The sequence below is a fragment of the Labrus mixtus genome, chromosome 5, assembly GCF_963584025.1.
Source record: "Labrus mixtus chromosome 5, fLabMix1.1, whole genome shotgun sequence".
In the NCBI taxonomy this organism is placed as follows: domain Eukaryota; kingdom Metazoa; phylum Chordata; class Actinopteri; order Labriformes; family Labridae; genus Labrus; species Labrus mixtus.
In genome coordinates this window covers 13,181,358-13,189,917 of record NC_083616.1, presented here as the reverse complement: position 1 = coordinate 13,189,917, position 8,560 = coordinate 13,181,358, and the positions used below count along the sequence as shown (strand labels likewise).

The 8,560-nt window shown below is 38.6% G+C and overlaps 1 protein-coding gene across 4 annotated transcripts in view; it reads left to right on the top strand.

The window, feature by feature from the left end:
* The first annotated feature begins 1,808 nt into the window (after window positions 1–1,808).
* mef2cb (myocyte enhancer factor 2cb) overlaps window positions 1,809–8,560 on the top strand; it is a 71,462-nt gene continuing 64,710 nt past the window's right edge. For 3 of the 4 annotated variants that reach the window (XM_061037921.1, XM_061037923.1, XM_061037919.1), the window contains exon 1: window positions 1,809–2,069. The gene's annotated coding sequence lies outside the window, so the exon portion shown is untranslated. The remainder of the gene's footprint in view (window positions 2,070–8,560) is intronic. The other variant, XM_061037922.1, reaches the window with a different exon arrangement.

Genomic DNA, 8,560 nt, shown 5'->3' with positions numbered 1-8,560 from the left:
CTTTGCAGATGACACATGAAGTCATGCTGAAAAAAAAAATATAGAATGTATTCAAATATAAAATGAACCCGTTTCTAGCATTCATTTGTTTTTTTAAAACCTGTAACAGTTTTTAAAAAAAATCTGGTTACAGATTAAAGATCATGAATTTAGAAAACTACATTTTTTAACTTGTAACAGACTAGGAGGCATAGGCACAGAGATGTATAATGTCACCACGCAAATATTACTTTGCCGAAGACAGTGCTTCTCTGCCTTATCTAGGGATGTTATAATCACATTAAATCCCACACACATCCATCAAGCACTCTGCACCCACACCTAAAAGATCACTGAATTCCTGTCTATGATGTCATCAGACATCATGGACCAGACAATGTATAGGGGTACAGGTAGTCATGGTGACAGAAAATTCCCCAAAATAAACAGATTAGTTGATTATCTATGCCAAGAAACATGTAAACAATACACTGGGATCAATGCAAAATATATTACACTTTCAAAACAGTGGGACTATCTATCATCAGGGGAACATCCCAGTTTTATCTGCTATCACTGTGGATTCCCTATTTTGGATGTTTTCTGGGAAAATACCAATCGATGTTCTACTCATCTTTCCTTCTATTATCAATCCCAACATTGGCAAATTAGGTGATTTAAAAGGGAAATATGAGACGCCAATTTAGGATTATCATACAGTATTTACATTAGACTTTGGCATCAGGTGTCAGACCCTCGCTGGGAAATAATTGTTAAAAAAAAATACCATTAACCCTCCGCCAACCCTCAAAGACTCTGTGTTAAAAAATTAACGGAGGGTATTATGATTTAAGCTAGTTGATACTAAAATTCTTGTAAATGCATCATTTAGAAGGAGAAATGTTTTAAAGTCAGGGTGCCAGCAGCTTAGGAAAACTGAAAACGTTTCTCTTGGAAGTACGTGTATGATTTTATCAGGTATTAATGGTTAAAATGTCATTTCCTGAGCATTATGGCTCCCTGTACAAACAAGACTGTGAGCGGATTTGAGTCATCAAAATATTTCTCTAAATGAGCTTATAATTACTAAATTGTAGGTGTACACCAATGCAGCTGGCATTTGACATCCGTCTAGATGCTATCGCTGCTGGCTAATCTCTTTCATTGGATTATTTAGGTATGAACAAAATAGATTACCTTAATGCTGGTTATGAAGGCGGTAGCAGTACATTTTCACAGCAAAGACTATTTATAATTTTTTACAGCTGTGAGAGATTGAATCATCAAATTCAAGATCTTGTCCATGATTCAGAGATCTGGCCTATTTAATTAACAATGGTATAAGTATTACAGACAGGTAAAGGGAATACAATGAAAGTCTGTACTTAAGATATTGAGCTGTATCTGTAACAGCTCTATCCTTCATCTATCTCAAAGGAAAAAACTAATGAAAAGAATGCCGTCTGTCTGGTTTCATGTTGAAGTTCTGGATGTGTGAAGTGGGGTAGGGGAGGGGGAGTCTTTTTTAGCCACAGTGAGGATGGCAGCATTCTTGGAGGGGCAATAATCCAGGGCATATATGCCAGTGCTGACAAAGGTCTGCTCTGTGTGTGTGTGTGTGTGTGTGTGTGTGTGTGTGTGTGTGTGTGTGTGTGTGTGTGTGTGTGTGTGAGTGTGTGTGTGTGTGTGTGTGTGTGTGTGTGTGTGTGTGTGCGCGTGTGTTTGAAGGGGGTACTGATCCCTTAAAGGCTAAATTTACCCAGGAGTGATGGGAACAGGTGGATTCATTTGGGACAGAGGGGGTATGGGGGTGGCTGGAAAGAACCCGACCTGGTTACAGTTCAGACGGAGATTGGGAGGCAAACACACAACCCAAATCAGGGGTTTCTATTCAAAGCCAGCTGGTCTGGCTTTATCACATGCTGGACATTTATTTTAGGCTCTTTATTTGTTTGTTTTTTAAAGTTTCTTTTTGTTAACTTTCTCCTGTATTTTTTTTTTTTTTTTGATTTTTGAACTTTTTGATAGAGCTGGGCCTTAGCTGGTGCTGAAGGGCGTAAACTTCCTGGGGAAGCAGAGAAACGGCACGGGTGAGTTTTAACAGAACACCTTTTCCTCCCTCCTCTGGATATAATTCTGTCAGTGTTTTGTTTTTTTTAAAGGAAAAACTTTCTCCATCAGGATTGGAAACCCAGTCAGCAGAGTGGGTCATGACATGTTTAACAGATTAAGACATAATTCTGCTATTTGAGTTGCTCAATTTGATCCACTTGGAAATTTATTTTGAAGTGCCGTCACCTAATTGTTTCATTAAAGCCTCTCTGAATCTATGAATGATGTCTTTGTCATGCAGTCCTATGATGAAAAAAACTACACAGTGGCTAGATGAAACACTTAATAGATGTTTACTTTAAGTTTGCTGCTCTTCACAAAGTAGAAAGACAGCAGTGAAAGTCTTACAGTCACATCCCAGCTGTTGCCAATCACCTCTGTGGAGCTCTGACAGAGGAGCACACCGAGGCTCCTGGAGCTGTGTGTGTGTGTGTGTGTGTTTAACTTTTAACAGTCTGCATTTATCTTCCTCCAAGGCAAGACAAATGGTTAAGGTCCTAAAGTGGAGCTTTATTTTCTGCTGTTTCTCTGTTTCTAATTCTTCACAGTCAGTTTAGGTTACTGGTACTTTAAAGGGTAATTGCGCAGAACATCTCGCTGCACTATCTGGAATCATCAGTGGGAGAAAGGAGCGTGGCCTTAACAGGCTGTTTGCTCTGGAAATGACTCACTCCCTCGAGGTAGCTACCTAAGTGGCAGACACACACTTCACTAGCAATAAGTGTCACACAGTTTGCTGTTTAAGTAAGACACATCGGGCAAAGTTTTGAAAGAAAGGAGGAAGTGTTGTCATATTTATTAATGAGATAGGATTTACTCCCAACCAAAGAAAAGGTTTTACATCGGGGCTCTTGTCCCAGAACAACCGAGTGGAATTTATCCTAAAGTAAGGCTTTGTTTGATGTTAATGAGTGGTGAATGACTGCTGGAAACTTTCCTTAAACTTTTTATCCTACTGTAGCTTTTGGATAAAATAAGAGGAGAATTAATATTATTCCTGAATTTGAAACCCTCACACAGAGGGTTATTTCTGGTTTCATTTTGCATCCCTTCAACAACCCAAACACCGGAAATCAAACATATATAGACACAAGTCGAAGCATATACATGCACCCCTCTGCCCTTTATTTTGAGCCTGGGCATCTCTACTGTCCTGTTGGTATGCACCTAAAGAGGCTGGACCTGAGAAACTTTGACCCAGTTTACAGGAACCGCATGGTCCTCACTTATTAGCTTTTCGGCCCCTGAATTCCACGGCTTTGATGGTCAGCGGAGTTGAGGAAACACGTTGTTTTCTTTCTCTGTAGGGCGGCGGGCGCTCTTACGCAGTTGCTGCTGTACCTTTGAAACTCTCCCCATCCTGTCATTTTATCTTCACTCTCTTCTGTTAGGTCCATTGTTTCAAACCAAACGAATTGAAGCAGGGAGCTTATCTGTCTCGAATATGTATAAAGATTAAATCAAATATTATCTCAAGTTGGCATAGAGAGATATTAAAGGTAATACATACTACAAAAGCTCAAACTTTGCTGAAATTATTACAAGAGAAATAGAGTTGTGATTACTGCTTATTTGAGCTTGTTGATTTAATAAGTACAGATATGCTTTTTGAAGTTTTTAGTGATGTGTTTGTGTAAATTAAAAGGAAATGTAAGATACAGAATTGAAATAATTTGGTGTTAGTTTATTCTTTAACAACTGCTGATAGAAAGCATGGCAGTAGTTAAGGTAGTAATTGTTTTCCATGGTTATTTGGTGGCCAACACTTTGCCACATGTTCTAGAGTTACTGCAGACAGTGCATTTCATTTTCAAACAAATTATCTCTGAACCACGATACATATGGAAGCATTTTTCCATTGTGATGGTATTGAGAGTACATATGACTTTGTTCCTTTGTAAAGGCTTACAGTAACAGTTTTCTGCTCCTGTTTTCCTTTTTCATTCTCTCTGTTGTCTTTATTATTTAATTCTGGAAGATTTCCAGCTTTAGTCCAGCCTCCTGTAGAAAAGAAAACTCTCTTTCTATCTACCCCCCGGAGCAAAGTTGAGGCCAGAAAACAGTATGTCGCTCTGCTGCCACTGTACAACGCCGGCGCGCCGGGCTGCCTAAACCTACAAACACGAGTGCTGGCGCGAGGCAGCTCCTTTGATCTGCAGCTAATCTCAGTTGCCTGCCTCCCCTCTGATCATGTCTGAATAAGAATGAGTCGGGGTGATCCTGGAGGCACAAAGAGCTTTTAGACTCTGCCGCTCGTCTGCCGAGCTCCAGCACAGTGTAACGCAGACCTCGCGCAGACGGTCGCTAGGCCTCACTATAACACATCAGATCTAGTGATCCCTCATTTAGACACACATTATACTCCACTCTGCTCGCTCTTCTTCACAGCAAGATGCTATCAGCTGCTTGTTGAGAGTGTGGGAGAAGTTGCATAGCCATGCTGAGTGATCTTTAATTGTAAGGGGAATCGGCTGAGGTCAACAGCTTGCAGGAGGGACTTCTGCTGTGTAATGCTAACTATGGGGATTGGAAATGGTTTTCACTGCATGCTTTAATACTATAGCAGAATATATTTTAGGAGACGGGTAAGGCACTGTCACCAGGATAGGTAATCAGTGAAATAGTAATAGAAAAAGTACAAGAACAAAACTCTGAATGTAAAAATGTGACATTGTGCAAGTTATGCAACCTACAAGTATGGCCTTGAAATATAAATGATAATATTTAAATGGGTAACACTTTACAATAAGATACACAGATTTTGCATAGTTAGTGGGAAATGAATGGGAAACTGACCATTAAGTAACCACAAGGTAACCACTAAGTAAGGAGCATGTTCGTTCTAGAGTAGCTAATGATTATTTAACGGATATGGGATGCTTACTGATTTTCTGTGAGTAACTCCCCAGTATGATGCCTCACTTTACTATAAAATGGTTACCTAGTAGTTACTTAGTGGTTAACTAGTGGTTACTTAGTGGTTACTTAGTGGTTAACTAGTGGTTACTTAGTGGTTAACTAGTAGTTACTTAGTGGTTAACTAGTGGTTACCTAGTAGTTACTTAGTGGTTAACTAGTAGTTACTTAGTGGTTAACTAGTGGTTAACTAGTAGTTACTTAGTGGTTACTTAGTGGTTAACTAGTAGTTACTTAGTGGTTAACTAGTGGTTACCTAGTAGTTACTTAGTGGTTAACTAGTGGTTACTTAGTGGTTACTTAGTGGTTAACTAGTGGTTACTTAGTGGTTACTTAGTGGTTAACTAGTAGTTACTTAGTGGTTAACTAGTGGTTAACTAGTAGTTACTTAGTGGTTAACTAGTAGTTACTTAGTGGTTAACTAGTGGTTACTTAGTGGTTAACTAGTGGTTAACTAGTGGTTACTGGTTACTTAGTGGTTAAAGGCTTTATATGCGATTTTTCACACTTAAATGTAATAGAAATCAAGTATATCCTCTGAAAATAACTCTGTGAGTAATGACTGTCTACAATGGGTGTAACACCGGAGTCCCACTGTCTGTGATGTTTTCAGAGTTTTTTTTCTGTATGTTGACATAGCCGGCCCAACGGCTGACTCATCCCCTCGCGAATAAAAGTTGTTTAATTGAGGGACTAGAGAAAAGAAGAATAACATACTGTACTCACTGCTTAACTGCGTTTCTAGATCACTGTCATTTTGGGTACATTTACATGCAGTGTGAAGATACGAGCATAATAAAGATCGCTAGCATTAGCATGCTTCATGCTGGTGCTCAAGGGCGACATCTGCTGGATCAAAAAAATGCATATAAAGCCTTTAACTAGTGGTTACTTAGTGGTTAGTGGTTACTTAGTTGTTACCGAGTGGTTAACTAGTGGTTACTTACTGGTTACTAAGTGGTTACTTAGTGATTAACTAGTTGTTACTTAGTTGTTACCAAGTGGTTACTTACTGGTTACTAAGTGGTTACTTAGTGATTAACTAGTTGTTACTTAGTTGTTACCAAGTGGTTACTCACTGGTTAGTAAGTGGTTACTTAGTGGTTAACTAGTTGTTACTTAGTTGTTACCAAGTGGTTACTTACTGGTTACTAAGTGGTTACTTAGTGGTTAGTGGTTACTTAGTTGTTACCGAGTGGTTAACTAGTGGTTACTTACTGGTTACTAAGTGGTTACTTAGTGGTTAACTAGTTGTTACTTAGTTGTTACCAAGTAGTTATTTACTGGTTACTTAGTGATACTAAACTATTTATTTCCATGGCCAAAAGAAGTCCTTGTCAAATCAAAACATTTTTTGGCATTTAAACCAACAACCAATCCTCTAATTTTGCTGGTGAGGATGCATTTAAATTAAACATATTTGCATAGCGCTATCACAGCTGTTAATTTGCACAATTTAAACTTTACTGATCATGGTACAGACTTGGACTTCGGACCTAATCCTTTTTTCAGACACTTACAATATTTCAGTCATAGAATTTGCACCCCGTCAGGAAACACCGGTGGGTACGCTTTGAATAGAGACACAAAAATGTAACGTTGGCATCTCTCCTTCATAGGCTCAATTAGCGAAAGGTCAGACAGAACAATGAAATAACTGTGCCCGGGTCGGAGCAGTTCATAGGGAATTACTTTCCAACCATTCAAAGAGGGAAAAATCATTAGCTGAGAGTGAGTTTCATTTTTTTTCTCACATGAAGCAATCTAGAGGAGACAAAGAGAACTTTGAGTCTCTGATATATACAGGCAGAAAGTCTGGCAATTACACTCCATACAGCATACATGAGCTACAGGAGGGGGAGGGAGAAATGCACTGTCAGGGATTAGATGAAAACAGGATGTAAATTAAAATAGGATAATTAAAATGTATGCATGTTGCTTAATGGTATTTAATTTCTGTTCAAATCAAACGATTGAGCTTAAGTGTTTAGATGATTCCTCTAAATGAAAATATTAATATGCTGTCCACTTACATAAAGTAGGGTTAAAAATAAACGGTTAATGGGCCTACATTTAACCTGTGCAATAAACCAGTTTGTTCTGTGGTGAATAGATGCAGAGCTCCCCTGCAGGCAACACATTTAATTACAGAGCAGCACCTGAATGCACCTCTGCAGGCAAAATCTGCTCTTTATATGTAGCAGGTGGTGCACTGATGCATCTGTCACACGCGTGTGGCATACATGACAATAAAGCACTTTGATTATAAAACTGGTGAGCGGTCCTGACAGTTTCATGAAGTTAATGAATCTGCAGACATCAGGCTTGAATAATGGAATAATTGAGCTTCCAGGAGCGGGAGAAGGGGATAATTCTGGACTTTAAATTAAATTGTATGTATATAGAAGACAAAAGAAGTTTTATAAGTGACACAGAATCCTGATAAACAACCTGCTTAAACAAAAATTGGATGAGCAGAATTTTTCAGCAGTTACCTCTGGTGTATGTTGTATATGTCTGTATCTACATCTGCTCACATAAATAAGTATATAACAAAGTGAAGAAGCAACAGGTCCAAACAACGCCTCGCCCAGCGGCTCCGTGTCTCATGCAGTCAGTGCCGTCACAGGACCGAGGGGCTTTTCCTGTGATGTAACTGGAGCATCAGGCAGAACAAAGGCAGAGCTTGTTGTTCAGCTTGTGCCTCATCCATAATGCATAGAAGGTGTACAGACAGAAAACTGTTGGTTAAACACGACACATGCAAATCACCAGAACTGCCTCTCGTTTGACACCGCTTGGTGAGGGGTTGTTATGTGGCCATTACAGATTCAGAGGCCTCGTGACTTTGTTTTTGTTGCATTTAGGTCCGCTCTCTATCCGACAGTTAGCTGAACTGAAACTGAACTCCGAGTGACTTACATTCTGGCCAGACACGGTTAATAGCCGAGCCAAGAAAAAATACTGTGTTATTGAAAATAAGGCTCTATATGGTTTCACTGATAAATGAGTCATACCATTATGGAACTTATCATTAGAACTGAACTTATTTTGCTGTCTGCTTTGCTTTTTTTTTATTTGGAAAAAATACAAGAATTACAACTGACCAAAGCTTTAACAGATGTGTTTATAAGCCTATTAAAAGTTTGTAAAAAAAAATGTGCGATCATTTAATATCCAAATGGAAAAAAATCTGTTAATTGTATTGTCATTTCTTTACAAGGAGGCAGGCAGAAGGAAATATCAGAGCTGTATCTTACAAGCTGCTATTCAAGAATCGGTAATTGGAGCAATTTCCATGGTAACAATTTTTGTATCGAACATACTTATGGACATTAAATAATGTTTTATTTACAAATGCAATACTTTTTAAAAAGGGAATTTCCACAATGGGATTTTGAATATATGTATATATTGCTTTATTGTTTGCTTTCAGTTATTGTAGAGCCATCAGAGTAATATTACCTGTGATCTTAATTTAGTAAGAGGTATGTCACCTGTAAATTACAAAAGCACGAATAAATACTAACCCAGAATCATGGATGTCTTTGTT